The sequence below is a fragment of the Palaemon carinicauda genome, unplaced genomic scaffold, assembly GCF_036898095.1.
Source record: "Palaemon carinicauda isolate YSFRI2023 unplaced genomic scaffold, ASM3689809v2 scaffold234, whole genome shotgun sequence".
Classification (NCBI taxonomy): Eukaryota; Metazoa; Arthropoda; class Malacostraca; order Decapoda; family Palaemonidae; genus Palaemon; species Palaemon carinicauda.
The window spans coordinates 168,056-189,222 of record NW_027169965.1 but is presented as its reverse complement, the minus strand read 5'-3'; the positions used below and the strand labels follow the sequence as shown (position 1 = coordinate 189,222).

Here is a 21,167-nt window from a genome sequence, read left to right as displayed (position 1 = left end):
TCGTACCTACCAAGTTTAGGGAGGCTGTGTTAAGCCTTGCACATGAGGACTCCTTTTCTGGCCACTTAGGCTTAAGTAGGTTGAGTAAAGGTTTTTGGTGGCCAGGAATGAAGTCTTCGGTGAAGAAATTTGTAAGAACTTGTGAAGTGTGTCAGGTGATGGGTAAACCCAATCAACCTATTCCCAAGGCTCCTCTTAACCCAATTCCTTCAATTGGAGAACCCTTTGCAGAATTGGTAATTGATGTGGTAGGACCGCTGCCTAGGACGAAGTTAGGGTTTACGCATCTCCTGACCATAATGGATAGAGCATCACGTTTTCCTGAGGCCTTTCCAATGAAGAAAATAACCTCAAAAGCTGTGTTTGACAAATAAGTGGAGTTTTTCTCCAGGTATGGACTGCCTCGTAAAATTCAGTCAGATTGTGGCTCGAATTTTACAAGCAGGGTATTTAAGAGTAAGTGTGCTGAACTGGCCATTCAGCACATTACCAGTGTACCCTACCATCCTGAGAGTCAGGGTGTGGTGGAGAGATTTCACCAGACCCTTAAGTGTATATTAAAAAAATATTGTTATACTGCAAGGCGAGACGACTTGACGCCCAAGCGGCTCTACTGCAAGGCGAGACGACGTGACGCCCAAGCGGCTCTACTGCAAAGGCGAGACGACGCGATGCCCAAGCGGCTCTACCGCTAAGGCGAGGCGACGCGACGCCCAAGCGGCTCTACCGCAAAGGCGAGACGACGCGACGCCCAAGCGGCTCTACCGCAAAGGCGAGGCGACGCGACGCCCAAGCGGCTCTACCGCAAAGGCGAGGCGAGGCGACGCCCAAGCGGCTCTACCGCAAAGGCGAGGCGACCCGACGCCCAAGCGGCTCTACCGCAAAGGCGACGCGACGCCCAAGCGGCTCTACCGCAAAGGCGAGGCGACCCGACGCCCAAGCGGCTCTACCGCAAAGGCGAGGCGACGCGACGCCCAAGCGGCTCTACCGCAAAGGCGAGACGACGCGACGCCCAAGGGGCTCTACCGCAAAGGCGAGACGACGCGACGCCCAAGCGGCTCTACCGCAAGGCGAGACGACTCAACGCCCAAGCGGCTCTACCGCAAAGCAAGACGACTCAATGCCCAAGTCTTCGCCACGTCACCCTACATATAAGTAACAAGAAAACCCTTGTTTTTATGTAACAATTGTAAGGGGTTGCCTTTTCTATGTTGAAATCCATATGAAAACCCTAATTTCCAATTGTTCCGTAACCGAAATACAATCCACGCTATTTACAAAGGGTATTACTTTTAGCGCAGCTGAAATGACGAGCCAATAGTTTTTAACGAGGGTTAATTACCCCCGCGCTAGTTAGCGGGGGGTGGGGAAGGGTAGCTTGCTACCCCTCCCCCCTCCACACACCGGTGACTTGCTTCACTTCACTTTTGGCTCGGCGGTGATCAGACGTGTCTGCTCATCGCCTTCGTGACAGCCTTTAATTTTCTGCTTTTTCTTTTCAGCTTGTGTGATTGGTTGGAAGTTGACCTTCAGTTATTTTCTTTACTATGCGTACATGCCCTGGAGTTGCCGGCCGTCCTTGTGGGACTTTCATGTCGGACGTTATTACGGATCCACACACCCTCTGTCCTCAATGTCAGGGCCGACGGTGCGACCAGGATAACATGTGCCGTGAGTGCAGGGAGTGGTCTGCCTCCCAGTGGGAGAGGTTTGGCTGTCGGCGTAAGAAGAAGTCCAAGAGAGACCGTTCTCCTCCGGGGTTAGCCTTGAAGGAGGAAGGTTCTCGGGACTCTTCTTCCGCCGCCCAAACCTCCTCCGAAGCTCCCCCTCGTCCGCCTCCTAAGGAGAGTCGTCGAAGTGGGAGCGCAGGCCCTTGTTCTGTTTCCCTACCTTCGGTGGGGGGAGAGGGCGTCGCCTCCCATAGCGAGGCGGTTCCCCCTCCTCCTCCGGGGGAGGTTATTGATAATAATGCTTTATCCAGTGATGGTCTTTTAGAGATTTGGTCGTCCCTGGGGCTTAAGGGCTTGCCCTCCAGGGTCGCTCTTATTGACCTTGTCTTGTTGGGGGCCGCTGTTAAACAGTCGCCGGTGGTAGCGGAGGTAGACCCTCTGTCTATTGTCGACGTCGTGGTGACAGAGGCCTCCGACGTGGCTGGGCCTTCTGCCGCAGGTGCTGTTGCTGGTGATGGTGCTCAAGGCTCTCCTCCTCCTTCCGTGCATCCTTCGAAGGGGGAAGTGAGTCCTTCGGTCTCGACTGCTGCCCAGCCTCCTTCTGAGGGAAGTGTTTTGACGGAGACTCCCCTTCGGAGGACCGATGGTCCCGACGATCTCCCCCGAGGCCGCCTCCGCCGTAAGGCTCACCGCCCTCTACGCCACAAGGGCCTCCCTTCCCCTTACAGGGGGACTAAGAGGCGCCTTTTTGGGTCTTCGTCCTCCGGGGGGGACTCTCCTCGTCAGCCTCAACCGACTGCTCCGCCCTCCTTGAACCTCTCTGCAGACCGCTCACCATCTCCTGCCGGATCTTCGCCTTCTGGAGAACTCGTCACCCGACGGGCAACGGTCCCTTCGGGGCTAAGGGATTCTTCCCTTACGCGAGCAGGGCTAGCGCACAAGCGCTCTCCTGCTCGCCAACGCTCTCCTGCTCGTCGACGATCTCCTGCTTGCCAAGACTCTCCTGCTCGTCGGCTCTCTCCTGATGTTCGCCCCCCTCGTCAGCTCTCTTCCGAGCGTCAGCGCTCATTTGAGGACCATCGCCCTGCGGTCTCTGACCACCCTTTAGTTCCTGCTGAACTCCCTGCTCACCATCCGCCTGGTCCTGTGGCTACGCAACATCGTGCTGCGCGTGTGTCAGAAACACATGTTCGCCAACGCGCCAGCGATCTTCCCGTTCCTGCTCATGAACGCGCCGCACCGCCTGTCCTCTCACAGGACACGCGTCGACCTTCTGCTCGCCAGCGATCACCTACACGCCAGCGATTACCTCCTCGCCAGCGTTCACCTGCTTGCCAGCGCGCACAGGCGATCTTAGTATCGCCCATTCAACAGCGACAACTAGTGCGACGACGTTCGCCAACGCCCCTGAAGGAACATGATTCGCCAGCTTCTAGCTCGCCATCGCGCGATCGCCCGCCTGCATATGCTGCTCGCCATCGCTCGCCATTGCACGATCGCCCTCCTGCGCATGCTGCTCGCCATCGCACGACCCTGCATGATCGCCCGCTTACGCATGCTGCTCCTCATCGCACAACCCTGAACGATCGCCCTCCTGCGGATGCTGATCACCATCGCACCCCTTCACGCGATCATTCACCTGCACATGCTGCTTGCCATCGCACAACCCTGCACGATCGCCAGCTTACGCATGCTGCTCCTCATCGCACAACCCTGAACGATCGCCCTCCTGCGGATGCTGATCACCATCGCACACTATCACGCGATCATTCACCTACGCATGCTGCTCGCCATCGCTTACCATTACGCGGTCATTCACCTGCACATGCTGCTCACCATCGCACATCAGTGCGTCGACATACCACAGCTCGTCATCGATCGCCTGTGGATCTACATCGCCAGCGATCTTCTTCACCTACGCGGCAGCACGATCCCTCGCCATCGCGCCATCGCGCCATCGCTTGCGTTCGTCGCCTCGGACACGTGTTCATTTACCTGCCCACCCTCACGCCCACTCGCCTACGCGCCCGCGCGATCGCTCGCCTGCGAGCCCGCGCGACCGCTTGCCTGTGCGCCCGCGCGATCATCCACCTGCGCGCCCACGCGATCGCTCGCCCGCACTCCCGCGCGACCATAGTCCACAGCCGGTGGTAGCAGCAGGGACGCGTGCTCCTAGACGGCACTCGGGATCACCTCCATCCAAGCACAGGTTGGTAGTGCAGGACGAAGACAGGTCAGTACAGCATTCTTCCCCACCTTCTTTTCAGGCAGGTACCGTCGTGTCCACTCCAAAGGATCGCCCGATCCCTTTCACCTTAGCGAGGATTTCGGACTCTGTGTCCTTGGAGCAGCAGACTTGGTTTGGTCCGCTGGCACGGGCGTTAGTGAGGGTTATGAAACCAGCACTTGCCGGCCAGGGTAACAGACCAGCGGCTGTCTCTCCTACGCTGAAGAGAAAGAGAGGAGTGGACTTCGTGGTGACTTCCCCCAGGGCAAAGTTGGTTCCCAAGAGGTCGGTCTCGAAGGTCCCCTCTCCTGCACGAGTACTCTCACCTTCTCCCGTGGACGAGGCCTTTCCGTCCTCAGGTGAGTTCAGTGGGGCGGTAGTCTTCCCCTCGGCACCAGGAGGGGAGACTTCGCTTCAGGCAGGAGAATCGTCTCGTGAGGAAGGGGCCCCTCGAACCTCGTTGTTGGGATCCTGTATCCCTCCCAGGAGGGAACCCAAGGATTCCAAGACCATCCCTAAATCCTCTGCAAGGATTCGTCAGGAACCCACGACTACCCAGGGGAATGTCCACGTATCACCCCAGGAAGAGATTCCTGGGGCAGGAGACTTAGCTGCCAGCCCTCAGGGAGGAGAACAGCAAGAGTCTGAACATGCCTTCTGGCAGGTCCTAAGCCTGATAAGGCAACTTAACAGACTTACGGATCCAGTCATCCCCCCCGTGAAGGCAAAGACACGATTCTGGATGAAGTGTTTGACGCTCGGAAGGCCCCTAAGACCAGTGCAGCTCTGCCCTGGTCTCGGGGGATGAAGAGTGCCAGAGCTAGGGCTAATGCTCAGCTCGCACTTCTTGCCTCCTCCAGTCGTTCCACTGCCGGGAACAAGCTCATCCCTCCTCCTCGCCTTCAGCAGAGGAGGTATTTCGAGATCCTGGGTGAGCACAACCTCGCTCTTCCTCTCCATCACTCTGTGGAGGAGCTGGCGAAGGGAGTTCCCTAGGAGAAACTCTCTGCCTGGCAGGTGTCGTTCTCGGCGGCAGAGACCCTTAACCACGAGAAGGTCGCTAAATGTGCCATGCAGGCCACTTCGTGGCTGGACTTCTGGTTAGGATCTCTGGGCATCCTATTGCGATCGGAGGACTTGTCCAAGGAGACCAATAGGAAGGCCTTAGAGACTTTCTTGCTCTCGGGCACCCGCTCCATCGAGTTTTTGGCGCACCAGGTTACCACCCTGTGGGCCAACTCGGTGTTGAAGCGTCGCGATGCTGTGTCCGAGAGATTCCATCCGAAGGTCCCCGCCGTAGATGTGTGTAGGCTCCGACATGCCTCCCTCCTGGGGGAGAGCCTGTTTGAGCCTCAAGACTTGGAGCGAACGGCTGAGAGGTGGAGGAAATCCAGCACGGACTCCCTCCTCCACAGGGCCCTTACAACTCGGCCCTATAAGCCTCCAGCCCCGCCACAACAGCAGCAACAGCCTCGTAAGGCTCCCAAACAGGCACCGGCAGCTAAGAAAGTGGTGTCTAAGCCCCAGCCCTTTCCAGCCAAGGTCAAGAGGGAAGGTAAGTCTTCCAGGGGAGGCAAGACTTCTAGGGGTGGCGGCCGCTGCCGCAAGCCCTAGGGGTGGCAGTCCCCCTGCATGTCCACCTGTGGGGGGATGCCTTCAGCGTTGCGTCCGCAGGTGGCAACATCACGGGGCCGATGCTTGGACGGTCTCAGTGATCGGCCAAGGTTATCGCGTCCCGTTCACGTCATCTCAACCTCCCCTGACAGCGAATCCAGTGTCGTTGAGCTCCTATGCCATGGGATCGGCAAAGGGGCTGGCCCTTCAGGCCGAAGTCGAGACCATGTTCGAGAAGGGTGCTCTCCAGGAGGTCGTGGACGGCTCTCCAGGCTTCTTCAGTTGACTCTTTCTTATAAAGAAGGCTACTGGAGGCTGGAGACCCGTCATTGATCTCTTGGCTCTGAACAGGTTTGTCAAACAAACCCGGTTCAGCATGGAGACACCAGACACGGTCAGACTTGCGGTGAGACCACAAGACTTCATGTGTAAACTGGATCTAAAGGATGCGTACTTCCAGATCCCAATCCATCCATCTTCCAGGAAGTACCTGAGATTCTGCCTAGACAACAAGATCTACCAGTTCAAGGTGCTGTGTTTCGGTCTCTCCACAGCTCCTCAGGTGTTCACCAGAGTGTTCACCCTGATTTCGACTTGGGCGCACAGGAACGGCATTTGTCTCCTTCGTTACCTAGACGATTGGCTGATCCTAGCAGACTCGGAGTCGACCCTTCTTCGGCACCGAGACAGGCTTCTAGATCTTTGCCAGGATCTGGGGATTGTGGTAAACCTCGAGAAGTCCTCTCTGTAGCCGTCCCAACGACTGGTTTATCTAGGCATGCTAATAGACACCAATCTCCACAAAGCCTTTCCATCAGACGACCGGATAGCAAGGCTGAGGAGGGTGGCGGAACCTTTCCTCAGGCGAAAAGAACTCCACGCCCAATCGTGGTTGCGTCTCTTAGGCCACCTATCCTCCCTGGCCCGTCTGGTTCCAAACAGCCGCCTCAGGATGAGATCCCTTCAATGGCGGCTCAAGTCCCGGTGGAATCAAGGATCCGATTCCCCGGACATTCTGATCCCAATGGGGTCTCCGGAACAGACGGACTTGCGGTGGTGGCTGGCCGACGAGAACCTGCGAAAGGGAGTGAGTCTTCTCGTCCTCCCCCCGGAATTGACTCTGTTTTCGGACGCGTCAAAAGAAGGGTGGGGGCCGCACGTTCTGAACCAGAGGGCCTCAGGCCTTTGGTCAGAATCAGAAAAGTGCCTACACATCAATCTGCTAGAATTGAAGGCCATTTTTCTGGCCCTTCAACAGTTCCAACGGTTCCTGGCGGGTCACTATGTGGTGGTGATGAGCGACAACACCACGGTAGTGGCTTATATCAACAAGCAGGGAGGCATTTTTTCGCAACAGCTATCCCATCTTGCAGTAGAGACTCTGAGGTGGACCGAAACCCACTTGATAACACTATCAGCTCGCTTCATTCCTGGCAAGAGGAATGTGCTCGCCGACAGTCTGAGCAGGGCTTCGCAGATAGTGAGTACCGAGTGGTCTTTGGATCCTCAGATAGCGAACAAAGTCCTGACTTTGTGGGGTTCCCCGACGGTGGACTTGTTCGCGACAGCCTTGAACTTCAAGCTGCCCCTGTACTGCTCACCAGTCCCGGACCCCAAGGCACTCTGGCAAGATGCTTTCCAGCAACGGTGGGACGACATCGACGTGTACGCCTTCCCACCATTCTGTCTGATGAGAAGGGTGCTCAACAGGACCAGACTATCGGTCAACTGTTCCATGACTCTAGTAGCTCCGCTATGGCATCACGCGGAATGGTTTCCGGACCTTCTGCAACTCCTGACGGAACTCCCAAGGGAGCTTCCTCCACGACACGAGCTTCTCAGACAACCCCACTCCGGTGTCCCTCACAGGGCCGTAGCCTCGCTTCGGCTTCACGCCTGGAGACTATCCAGCGTCTCCTCGCGGAGAAAGGCTTTTCGCAACAGGTTGCGGAGAGAATGTCTCGGCACCTGCGAAGGTCCTCTGAGGGAGTCTACCAAGCGAAGTGGAGAGTCTTTTGTGGTTGGTGTCGTGGAAGGGGTATCTCTCCACTCGATGCCACTATTCCAGCAATAGCGGACTTCCTCGTGTATCTGCGAGAAGAAATGCGCCTTTCTGTCTCGGCAGGGAAAGGCTATCGCTCAGCCTTAAGCTTGGCCTTCAGATTGAAGGGCGTGGATATTTCTTCATCGCTAGAACTCTCTTTACTCATACGTAGCTATGAGCTTACCTGCCCCCAGTCGGAAGTGAGACCCCCTCCTTGGAACGTGGTTCGAGTCCTCAGGTCTCTCAAGAGACCTCCCTTCGAGCCATTACGCCAGGCCTCCGATCGCCACCTGTCTTGGAAGACGGCTTTCCTACTCGCCTTGGCCTCGGCCAAGCGAGTTAGTGAACTTCATTGTCTCTCGTACGACATCGCCCATTCAAGGGGATGGGGGGAGGTAACGTTCAGGTTCGTCCCTGAGTTTGTGGCCAAGACTCAGAATCCTGGAGTGCCGGATCCTCGGTTCGACTCTTTCAGTATCGCGAGTCTCCGTTCAGTAACAAACGACCCAGACCAGCTGCTACTATGCCCAGTGAGGTGTCTGAGGTACTACTTGAAGAGAACGGCTGCAGTCCGTCCTCATGTGCGAGCTTTGTTTGTGAGCACAGGCAGGACAAAGAGGAGGGTCACCAGGAACACCATCTCTGCTTGGATTTGAAAGGGTTATCCACCATGCCCTGAATCCTGACCCTCCTCCGTCACGTCGCCCTCGGGCCCACGATGTCAGGGGTATTGCTACATCCCTGGCCTTCAAGAGAAACTTCTCTGTGACGCAGGTACTTCAAGCTGGGGTCTGGAAGCGCCAAACGACCTTCACAGCCCACTACCTGCAAGACGTAACCCACAGGAGCCTCGATACGTTCTCTATCGGCCCTGTGGTGGCTGCACAACAGCTGGTCTAACCTCAGGCTCCTTTTTGGATAAGTAGCAGTAGGTTGAGGGCATTGTTACCCGGTCTTAGTCTGTGTGAATGAAAGAGTATGTCTGACCCTTACTTCTTTCTTCATTCTCCCCTCTCTTGGGGAAGCAGCATCCTGGTCCTCGCATAGCTGACCTCGACCTCTGCAGGTAACCCATGCTTCTTTGTGCTCCTAGTATTAAGGTTAATACTGTTGCGTCTCCCATACCCTGACGAAGTGGTATGGGGAACGTCCTATCCTAGAATTCCTATCTGAAGGTCTCAAGGTCAACTTCATAGGACGAGTCACACTCTCCTCCTCACACTGCTTATGTAGGCCACTCGTTCCTAGCGATGCTAGGAACCTGTGAGGTACAGGGGCTCCCTCTCTCTAGTGCTGCTCACTGAGGGATCGAGCCCCCGGGCAAGCCGAAGTCAGTAAGGCTGGGGACTTTCCACCCTTCCTAAGGGGTAAGTCACCCTTTGTAAATAGCGTGGTTTGTATTTCGGTTACGGAACAAATGACAAATTCGAAGATAATTTGTATTTTTCCTAACCAATCAAACCTTAGCTATTTACACATATGTGCCCGCCATCCCTGACCCCCAAGTCAAGTCCTACCTCCAAGTGAAGTGAAGCAAGTCACCGGTGTGTGGAGGGGGGAGGGGTAGCAAGCTACCCTTCCCCACCCCCCCGCTAACTAGCGCGGGGGTAATTAACCCTCGTTAAAAACTATTGGCTCGTCATTTCAGCTACGCTAAAAGTAATACCCTTTGTAAATAGCTAAGGTTTGTATGGTTAGGAAAAATACAAATTATCTTCGAATTTGTCATTTTAGAATAACTCATGTAGATATAGATTTTAGAAAGGATGTCCAGTATATATGGTATTTTTGACACTTAGAATGGTAAAAATGAAGTGTCGTTAGGTCAACTCGACAGAGATGTCACATGGAGCATTCACAGTAGGTTTTTTGGTCTCACATAATGTAAGGGGAATTATTAGAGACAATGATAGAACATGGAAAACGTTCAGTGGGATGCACCAGAAATGCTTTGAAACGAAATTGAATTATAAGTTGTTCCGTAACCGAAATACAAACCACGCTATTTACAAAGGGTTATTACTTTTAGCGTAGCTGAAATGGCGAGCCATTAGAATTTAACGAGGGTGTATTACCCCCGCGCTAGTTAGCGGGGGGGTAGGGGAGTGGTAGCTAGCTACCCCTCCTCCCCCTCACACACAGGTGAATACTCACTTTCACTTTTGGCTCGGACTGTGACAGACGTCTCTGTCTTGGTCCTCGCTTGGCAGCCATTGTCTGTTTTGTCTTTACTTAATCGCTTACTTTTCTTTTACTCAATATATATGTAAACATGTTTTCATGTTTGTATATATATTTGAGTATAGAAATAAGTAAGTTTCCTTTTCAGATGTGTGTGTGTAGTGTACGATATCTACGTGGAGGCCTCGGCAGTTAGGCCACCACGGCCTAATTTTATGGGTTGCGATCGAGTTTGACTTCGGTCTTTCTCTCTCTCTCTCTCTTGAGGTCGTTCACCCTTTTACTATGTTTTACTACGCCCTTGTAGCTTCCTTCCCGTGTGGGTGGGGTTGCTACGCCGTACATTTTGTCTCAATTAGTTTATGAATCTAATTGTAGTTGTTATTTTTCAGCTTGTAGAACGATTCCTTTCGGGGTTTTCGTTTTTTTCCTTAGTGTTCATTCATTTTTAAATTACATAATTACATAGTTACATAATTATAATTGTTATAATTCTGTTTTGGTTACAGCTCTCCTTCAGCGAGTGTAAGTGGTTGTGAGGGCACGTGCCTGTTGTGTAATTCTTGTTCCTTTTCCTCGGGATTCCTCTTCGGAGCCTTCCCGGGGGAATGAATGTGTACTAATATTATTTGTTTTATTTTTTTACAGTTACCGATCTAGTTCGTTTCTGTAATATAGCAACGGTGTGAGCTGTCTGGTTGAGTCCTGGGGATTCGGCTGTGGCTGCCTCCCCCCTTGTATTGTCGTCAGGGGCGTGTCTCCTTCTACTGGTAGTACTCCCGTGTCGACGGACAGCTCTCCAGTTCATTTTAGAACAGTCAGGAGGCTTGCCTCCTTGGGCGGATAACTTTCCTTCCGAGGGAAGTTTTTTCCGGTCCAGGCTTGAGCTTTTCCTCTTTTGGGGGGTTCTTCTCTTGCCTTTTTTCGTGCGACTATGCTCTTGGTGCTGAGCGGTCGCACCTGCAGTTTCGCTCAAGGGGCTGGGCAACTGCAGGAGCTCCTCTTCGGAGGATTGCCCCTTTTAGGTCACTGGCTGACCAGTCTCTTCCACGAAGTGTTTCTCTTTCGTTCGCGAGAGAGTACACTCATAGAGACTCCTCTTCGGAGGTTTCTTCTGTTGCTGTTGCTGTTGGCCTCCCTCGCCGTAAGGCCTCGTCGTAAGGGCCTCTCATCTCCCTATAAGGGTGCTTGAGGCGCCTTTTTGAATCTCCGTTTGCAGCCTACAACTTCTTTTTCTCGATCTTCCGTCTTGGTGCAGATGGACAGCAGTCTAATCTCGTCTTCCGACGGGCAACGGTCTTCCCGACGGACAACGGTCTTCCCGACGGACAGCGGTCTTCCGACGGACATCAGTCTCCCGGCGGACAACGATCCCTTCGGGGCAAAGGGTTGCCCCCACGGGGGTTCTTCCCTTGCGTGTCAGGGTTTCCCTGCGCGCCCTTCTGTTCGTCAGCGCTCTCCTGTTCGTCAGCGCTTTCAAGATGATCTTCCCTGCGGTTCCTGTTACGTGCCCTGTGCGCCCACGTTCGCCCTCGCGATCTAGAACTTCGGTTCAGGTCGGGGTCAAGGACTCTTCTTCTTTGCGCAGGCTTCCACGCGTAGCCTTCTGCTCGTCAGCGATCATCAGCTCGTCAGCGATCATCAGCTCGTCAGCTATCATCAGCTCGCCAGCGATCGTCAGCTCGTCAGCGATCATCAGCTCGCCAGCGATCTCCGGATCGCCCACGTGTGTTACAGCTGGCACGCCAACGTTCTCCAACACTTCTGAAGGAACATGGTTCGCCAGCTACTAGCTCAACTGCGGATGCTGATCGCCATCGCGCGACCCTCAACTGCAGATGCTGATCGCCATCGCGCGACCCTCAACTGCGGATGCTGATCGCCATCGCGCGACCCTCAACTGCGGATGCTGATCGCCATCGCGCGACCCTCAACTGCGGATGCTGATCGCCATCGCGCGACCCTCAACTGCGGATGCTGATCGCCATCGCGCGACCCTCAACTGCGGATGCTGATCGCCATCGCGCGACCCTCAACTGCGGGTGCTGATCGCCATCGCGCGACCCTCAACTGGAACGATCGCCCTCCTGCAGATGCTGATCACCATCGCACCCTTTCACGCGATCATTCACCTGCGCATGCTGCTCGCCATCGCACAACCCTGAACGATTGCCCGCTTACGCATGCTGCTCCTCATCGCACAACCCTGAACGATCGCCCTCTTGCGGATGCTGATCACCATCGCACAACCCTGAACGATCGCCCTCTTGCGGATGCTGCTCACCATCGCACCCTTTCACGCGATCATTCACCTGCGCATGCTGCTCGTCATCACACAACCCTGAACGATTGCCCGCTTACGCATGCTGCTCATCGCACCACCCTGAACGATCGCCCTCCTGCAGATGCTGATCACCATCGCACCCTTTCACGCGATCATTCACCTGCGCATGCTGCTCGCCATCGCACAACCCTGCACGATTGCCCGCTTACGCATGCTGCTCCTCATCGCACAACCCTGAACGCTCGCCCTCTTGCGGATGCTGATCACCATCGCACCCTATCACGCGATCATTCACCTACACATGCTGCTCGCCATCGCTTACCGCCAGCGATCTTCTTCACCTACGCGGCAGCACGATCCCTCGGCGCGCCCGCGCGATCGCTCGCCTGCGCGCCCGCGCGATCGCTCGCCTGCGCGCCCGCGCGACCGCTCGCCTGCGCGCCCGCGCGACCGCTCGCCTGCGCGCCCGCGCGACCACTCGCCTGTGCGCCCGCGCGACCCTTCGCCTTTGCGCGACCGTTCGCCCTCGCGCGACCATAGTTCGCGGCGAATTCCACAGCCGGTGGTAGCAGCAGGGACGCGTGCTCCTAGGCGGCACTCGGGATCACCTCCATCCAAGCACAGGTTGGTAGTGCAGGACGAAGACAGGTCAGTACAGCATTCTTCCCACCTTCTTTTCAGGCAGGAACCGTCGCGTCCTCTCCAAAGGATCGCCCGATCCCTTTCACCTTAGTGAGGATTTCGGACTCTGTGTCCTTGGAGCAGCAGACATGGTTTGATCCGCTGGCACGGGCGTTAATGAGGGTTATGAAACCAGCACTCACCGGCCAGGGTAACAAACCAGCGGCTGTCTCTCCTACGCTGAAGAGAAAGAGAGGAGTGGACTTCGTGGTGACTTCCCCCAGGGCGAAGTTGGTTCCCAAGAGGTCGGTCTCGAGGGTCCCCTCTCCTGCACGAGTACTCTCTCCTTCTCCCGCCCTGGAAGGATTTTTGGCGGGGGGGCTTTCCGTTCAAGATTTCTCCATCGGACAAGGGATGACTGCTTACCTCTTCCTCTGGGAGCTTACCAGGTTCTTTCCCTCCTCGGTTACGGCCCGAGGTTTGGTTCAAGGAAGCTACAGGAAGATCAAGGGTACTTTCCTCCTCTCGAGCTCAGGCACCTTGGCCTTTCGTCGTTAAGTATCTACTTGCGGACAAGCTCGATGTTGTACCATCTGGACGCGCTGACTGAAGGCTTCCTTCGGGTGTCTCATCTGTGGAGGTCAACGACCTCAGACACCCTTCCATCCTTGAGAAGAGTTTTGTCTTTGCCCAAGGACAGAGACTTAGACATCTGCTGTGCGGAGTAAATCGACTTCCGGTTTCACTCCTCCAAGGCGCTTTCTTCCAGACTCTGCAGGGCTCCAGCTCCCTTTTCTTTCAACCACGTCGGCCTAAGTTATCGGCTACGACAACTGGGACAAGGTGTCCAATTGCAGTTTCCTCCTGTCAGGAACAGATGGCACGGGAGACTCCCCCGGGGGGGCATAGTCCTAAAAGGAGTTCACGAACTCTAGGATTGCAGGTTTTTTCGCTGGGAGGATGCTTAAGGTTACTCATCCGAATGACAGCTTCCCGATGCCCATTCCCGCACAATCTCTGTGAGTAGCCAAGGATATCGCGCCTGCCGTCTCTGTCAGCGAATTCAGTGTCTCTGAACCTCTATGCCATAGCATCAGCAGAGTTGCCCGGTTGGGCAGAATGATCCATACCTTAGGCGAAGGTCTTCCTTAGGATCATCGACGGCTTCACCCCCGGCCCCCTCAGTCGATCCTTTCTTGTAAGGAAGGATCTGAGAGGGGATGTCCATAGTCGACCTCTCAGCCCTGATCAAGTTTGTCGAACAAACTTCGGCCAGCGTAGACCAGCAGAATCGATCAGACTGGTAACGAGGCGACAGGACTCCTTTAACCCTGGATCGGAAGGACGGGTACTTTCAGTTTCCATTCCATCCATCTTCCAGGGTGCTCGTCGAATTCAGCCTAAACTGCAAGTATTCCTGCTTATGATGCAGTGTGGCTATCCCGCCGTGGCATAGCAGGTTTGTTTCCCCAGAGAACTCTCCCTGCCTTCCTCTTGGCCGCTCAGGTGCAGACTTCCGCCTCCTCTGCTGTTTGGAGGGCTGGTCAACTCCGGTAGGCTCGGGTTTCGACCTTCTTCAGCGCCGGGAAAAGCTTCCGAATGCTGACCATGAGTGTGGGCTCATGGTATTTTGCTTGGAGCCTTCTCTTCCTCTGCCTCAACATCTGGAGTATCTGGCCATGATATTGAGTCAACCGCCTTACCACGTTGGAAACCCCGCTTCTCGTCCGTCCAGCGAGGTTAAGCAACGTCGGTACTTGGATGGGTGACCACCTGGGGACGCCAGATTCTGTTACCACATCCTCCGAGCCTTCCTTTCGGTTGACTGTGGCAAGACTGAGGAGAGTCGCAGTACCTGTTTTCAGTCAAGCAGAGTTTTCAGCCCTACCTTGGAACGTTTCCTAGTTCTTTCCTCATTGACCCGTTTATAGTCCGAACGGTCGCCTCAGGATAAGTTCCATTTGGGGCGATCCAAGTTCCGGTGGCTTCAGGCAATGTTTAACCGGACTCCCTGGCCCTATGGGACCAGCGGAACTATTAAACCTGCAATGGGTGTTGACCTATGGAGCCTCTTGATGGTAGTGGATATTCTCGTCCTTTCCCCACATTCTTGATGCGGTTCTCGGACTCGTCAAAGGAAAGGGGGGGGGGGCATGTTCCGGTCCAGGCCTATGGTCAAGACCTGAAGGATACCTCTCCATCATTCAGGCAGGCTCAAGGGCCTTAGTCTGGCCCCTCTTCAGATCCTACCGCTCCTGCCAAATCGCCCCGTTGCGTGTCGACTTCATGCTAACCAGCAGGGGACGCATTTTCACACCTTCACATCTTGCAGTAGAGATACCGGGATGATTGAGATTCTCTCAATTCCACCATCGGCTCTCTCATTCCAGGCAGGGGAATGTTTCTCTCAGACTATCCGAGCAGAGCCTCATAGAGAGAGTGTACCTAGGGGTCTTTGACCTTGGGTAACCAGCAAGTGCTGGTCTGGGGGACCTGATCGCGACAGCTTGGAACCTCAAGCTTCCGCTAGTTTTCCCCCCAGTCTCAGACCCCGAGACTCTGGCAAGATGCATTCCGGTGATGGTGGGACAACTTCGACGCCTGCGTCTTCCCTCCTTTTTGTCTGCGGACAATGGGTCTCAACAAAACCAGGTTGTCTGTCAACCTTTCAATGGGAGAGCTCCACTGGGACTATGCGCAGAACGGTTTCTGGACCCTCTGCTTCCCCTGACGGAACTCCCGGGAGAGCTTCTCCCACGGCGCAGACTACTCAAGCAACCACACTGCGACATCTCTCCCGAACCGGGGCGTCGCTTCGGCTTCATGCCTGGAGACACTACGCTTCCTCCTCTAGAAGAGACAACCCGCTACAGTCGCGGTACGGAGGTCGCGTCATCTGCGATAGTCATCCACAGGGGTCTCCCAGGCAAAGTGAAGAGTCTAAGGTGGTTGGTGCCGTGGGAGATATACCTCTTCCCGTGAGGCCTCTTCTCCAGCAATAACGGTCTTATTGCCTTTCGGCGGGAGGAAACTCCTTTCCGCTCTTGGCAATGAAGCCTGTCGCTCAGCCTTTCCCTGACCTTCAGGCTTAAAGGAATAACTTTTTCCTGCCCGCTGGATCTATCCTCGCTCATGCGAAGCTACGATCGTCCCTGCCCTAGTCGGAGGAAGACCTCCAACTTGGAGCATGGCTCGGACTTTTAGTCCTTTAAGAGATCTTCTCAAGACCCTTTTACGACAGGCCTCGGATTGTATTCCGCCTTGGGTCTTCTGCTCACTCTGGCCACGGCCAGTGTGTAAGCAATCTTCTTGGTCTCTTACTACTCCCCCCCTTTCTAAGGAAGAGGGGAAGGCAACATTCAGGCTCGCTCCTGAGTTGTTGGCTAGACTCAGAATCTGAGGGTCCCGACCCTTCGGTCCGATTCATTCAAGATTTTGAGTCTCCATTCTGTGTCTGATGTCCCAAGACCTTCTCTTTCTTGCCAGTACAGGAATCGAGAGGTTAGCGCTGGGAACAGCTGCAGTTTGGCCTCAGTTGCAGCCGATTTGGGAACACAAGGAGGACATGGGGGGAGAGTCACCAGTATACCTCTTCAGCCCGGACTCAAGGACATTCATCTTGACCTGTCTTCAGACCCTCCCCCGTCACGTCGCCCTACAGCACGATGTTGGATACATCGCAACGTCCCTCGCCTTCGAGTAATACTACTCTGTGACGCAGGTGCTACAAGCTGGAGTCTGGAAGCGTCTGATGACCTTCGCAGCCCGCTTCCTGCAGGGCGTGACCCACAAGAGTCTCGATACGTTTTCTATCGCTCTGTGGTGGCTACACAACAGCTGGTCTAACCTCAGGCTCCTTTTTGGACAGGTAGCAGAAGGTTGAGGGCATTGTTATCAGGTTTTAGTCTGCATGAACGAAAGAAGTATGTCTGGCCCTAACTTCTTTCTTCATCATCCCCTCTACGGGGAAGCAGCATCCTGGTCTCTGCATAGCTGACCTCGAACCTCTGCAGGTAAACCATGCTTCCTTGTGTTCCGAGTATTGAGTCAATACTGTCGCGTCCCCCATACCCTGACGAGGTGGTATTGGGAACGTCCTAACCCAGGGTTCCTTCTGGAACTCCAGGTCAACTGCCTAGGACGGGTCACACTTCTTCCTTCACACACAAGCTTACGTAGGCCACATGGTTCCTTGCGGTGCAAGGAACTTGTGAGGTGCAGGGACTCCTTTTCTCGAGTGCGACTCACTCGGATTCTGAGTCCCCGGGTAAAGCCAAAGCCAGTATGGCTGGGGACTTTCCACCCTTCCTAAGGGATAAGTCACCCTTTGTAAATAGCGTGGTTTGTATTTCGGTTACGGAACAAATGACAAATTCGAAGATAATTTGTATTTTTCCTAACCATACAAACCTTAGCTATTTACACATATTTGCCCGCCAGCCCTGTCCCCCAAGACAAGTCCTACCTCTAAGTGAAAGTGAGTATTCACCTGTGTGTGAGGGGGAGGAGGGGTAGCTAGCTACCACTCCCCTACCCCCCCGCTAACTAGCGCGGGGGTAATACACCCTCGTTAAATTCTAATGGCTCGCCATTTCAGCTACGCTAAAAGTAATAACCCTTTGTAAATAGCTAAGGTTTGTATGGTTAGGAAAAATACAAATTATCTTCGAATTTGTCATTTTCAAAGTCCCATACAGTATTCCATTGTTTTCTGATAGTTTTTTTTTATGCAAATAGACTAATGAACTTGATAATGCAGTGATGTTCAATGGAAATACTTTTGTACCATACAATGAATGGGCAGTAGTCCCCAATTTCATGGTTAAAGTACTTGTCAGTGGTGACAAGGGTTGTCATAGAAAGAAATCCTCTTCGGTTGGCGGAAATATTCGAGTATGTTACTAGATAATATATACTCTATATCTGTTTATAAATATACTATAAAAGTAACTTGTACCTTATGTTTAACTTAAGAATAAGAAGGAAAAAACCCTGCGTTGTGGCCTAAATATTAACCCTTTTACCCCCAGGCTATTTGGAAATTTCCAACCCTTAATCCCCAGGGGGTTATTTTTTCCCCAGCACATTTTGCAGTATATTTTTTTTAAATTGCTCTAACAGCCTTAATTTTTGTCATAGAGAGGTCAGGTTGGTCTCATTCTCTTGGAAAATGTCTGAATTTTCTCAAAAAATTATCAAAAATATGAAAAAAAAAAATTTATAGCATTTTTTTGCAAGGACGTACCAGTACGTCCATGGGGGTAAAGGGATGTCTTTTATGAAACGTACCAGTACGTCCCTGTGAAGCAGACCTAACAGTAAATGAATCAGATGTAAGTAATTGATAATTTTTGAGAAGTAATTCTTGATTTTAATAGTTTTACAGTACTTGGTGATAACATAAGTAGGTATGAATATGTGATTGGTAGGTCCTGATGAAGGTTTACGTGGTTTTGGTAAATATTGTTATAGTGCTTGAATTTGTAGCAAAATCCAAGACCTGTCTGTACGTAACCTCTGCCATTCCGTATTGAATGAAGCATTGGGGGTTGGGTAAGAGGATATGCTTTTGTGTCTGGTGAGGGCTCTGCAGTGTTACCTGAAGAGGACTTGACATCTCAGTTGGAACCAAAAAGGAGATGTCGAAGAACACTCTTTATGCATTCGTGAAATGATTAATAGAGCATGTGTCTCGACTATTGAGGGGTCGAGGTACTGACTCTGACGAGAGCTCACTAAGTCCGGGATATCGGTCTCACTTTGGGTAAAAATCTAGCAGTCCTCCAGGTGATGAAGCCAGAAGCTTGGGACACATTTGTTCTTTACCCCATGCAGGCCACTGAAGTAGTTGTGTATCTTAACTGACGCAATAGAAAACATCTTGTCTTTAGTAATGTGTCAATGTAAGTCTGGATGAAAGGTAAAATAACTGGTGCTTCTGTTGGTTCCTTCCTTGCCATCTACTGTGGGTGAAGAGATTATACTTTTGCAGGCTTGATATGACATTGAAGCTGGTAAGCTACAATTCTGATCTCCATTGTTATTAGACCAGATTTGTAAGAAGTATCGTGAAATGAATACCAAACCAATTGGTCATTATGCACCTGGTATTTCCTCCCCAACTATATCTTCCCTTCGGCTCAGAAGGATTCCTTGATTACTGAGTACCAGGTACATAACCAAGTAGGAAGTAAGCCTATTTATTCCTAAGATGGGCTTCTAGGGAGTTGCTGGAGTCAACTCCCTGGCTCGTGTAGGGAACCAAGTGATTGGTATACAGTATATATATCAGGGAAGAGAAAAGCCAATCAGTTTGGTTCCAGCGGGACCTTCTCCCACCAATAAGTGAGTCTCTCTCTTTTGAAGAACAAAAGGTTTGTATGCTAGTAGGAACCAATAAAAGATAAATAACTTCTATTTTTCATAGCTATACAAACCTGCGTCCTTTAAAGTTGAACTTTTCACTTCAAACAGCCCTATCAGAGCGAAGTCTGATGGGAAGATGGGCGTGTCTAATCACCTGTGCTATCTCGTTAATGAATTTAATGGCCGTTCCAGTACTGCTGAAAATATTCCCCATTTTAAAGGACTATTTTGTAGTTAGGAAAAATACAAATTACTTTTAAGAATATTTTGATTTACATATTCACATTTGTTTTGCAGAGGCAATAATAGTAATATTCACATTTATTGAGAACATTACTAAGTTTTTTCATCGTTATATCTTCAGAATTATAGGTAATAATCTGTATTCAAATATTTGATTGTTATAGTTTTGGTTTTTTCATAACTATATTTATTTGGTTTACATTTATTTCCTGGTTCTTCCTCTCCATTTTTCGTATAACATTATTATGTTACCTTTTGGTATGCAAGGAAATGACATTCAGGCTCATTTCCTTGAAATGTAATTCATTGCTGTAACATGTTGATTTAAAAGATACTCTTCTTTAGCAAGTTTAATTTTGGTGGAATGAAACTGATGCAAGTTGTAACCCTGGGAAGGAAGCATGAATAATTTTACTTGAGGTAATGATGCATCTAGAAGCTTCTATCATTTGAAGCCGCTGAAATGGTAATAGTATCGTGTAATCACGTGGGGCACTGTGCTATACCCGCAGACCGACAGCGACTCTTCAGTGCCCGACGCCACCGTCGAGGAGGTCTTTGGTATTAAACCTTCAATCGAAGCGCAGTCGACATATGCTTTCACCCCGAGCTAGAACTGCTGTCAGCTGCCACCATGGATGGAGAAAATATTATGTAAGTGATGTGGATTTTGGGAGGAATATTACTATTATTTTCCTTTATAACATCTGTGTTCCTGGGATGTGTAGGAACTATAACTAGATTGTGGAATGATCTTCCTAATCTGGCAGTTGAATCTGTGAAACTTTCAGAAGTTCATACTTGCAGGGAATGCTTTTATGTTGAACAGGCTGACATAAGTCTCTCTTTAGACTAGTTTTTATATAACAAATCTATTTTCACATTGTTAATGATCTTGAAATATTATATATAATGAATTATTATATATTGGTTATTCATTACTTGTAGTTTATTTCCTTATTTACTTTTCTCACTGGGCTATTTTTCCTAGTTGTGTTCCTTGGCCTTATAGCATCCTGTTTTTTCCAACTAGAGTTGTAGTATAGCTAGTAATAATGATAATAACTGTGATGATGATAATAATAATAAATGAAATTCAGTTTGTTTGATAGGTCCTATGAGGTTTAAAATTGTTAGTTAAGTGGTTTAACAACGAATAAATTGGGCTTAAAGTCACTGCTTCATGAGAGGTTTATTATTACAGTATATTACTTTTTTATTAATGTTAATTTTTAAGAAGACAGTAAAGTTTTATGTTCAAGATAAAGTAAATAATTTGTTGTTATATCAATTGTTTTCATTAGTGAGTCATTAGTTTACAGTTTGCATTATTCTGCTGTTTATATTTTAGATATCGGTACAGTCGGGATTCAACCGAAGAAGCGACGAAGTTCTCCCACCACGACAAACCGTGCCGCACCGTGTGCCATAGTTCTGACGGAAAAGTTCTCTACAGTGTCAGTAAGGACCAGTCCTTAGCCTTAGTAGACATACAAAACTCTTCCTTGAAGTCACACTACAAAGAAGCTCACGAAGCTAGTGTATATACAGCTTCGTGGAAATCGACGAAAATGCATGTGCCACAGGGGACGACAATTCCATATTTAGTTACAAATGCGGCGAACAGACGGTCCATTCTCTGTATGGTGACGAAAAGTACTGTGACGGGTCGCTGTCGGGCATCAACGTACGGGTAAAGAGGCTGGAGGCCCAGGTAAGGTCTTGTATGCGTTATGTTTGGGTGTATGATAATAATAATTGTTTATTTCCAATTATTTTTTATAAATTATAGTCTAAAGCATCATGTAAAAGGATACATATTTTCAATGCGAACAAATAAGATGTCTTAAATACCTGTAGGTACATAATCCAGGCTCTTGAGAAATCTTGACTGAACAGTATGTACGTATAGTTGAA

General features: G+C 51.4%; 1 pseudogene; it reads left to right on the top strand.

Annotated features, from left to right (window-relative positions):
* The window catches only part of LOC137636124 (WD repeat-containing protein 55 homolog), a 40,578-nt pseudogene that overhangs the window by 7,736 nt on the left and 11,675 nt on the right, over window positions 1–21,167 (top strand).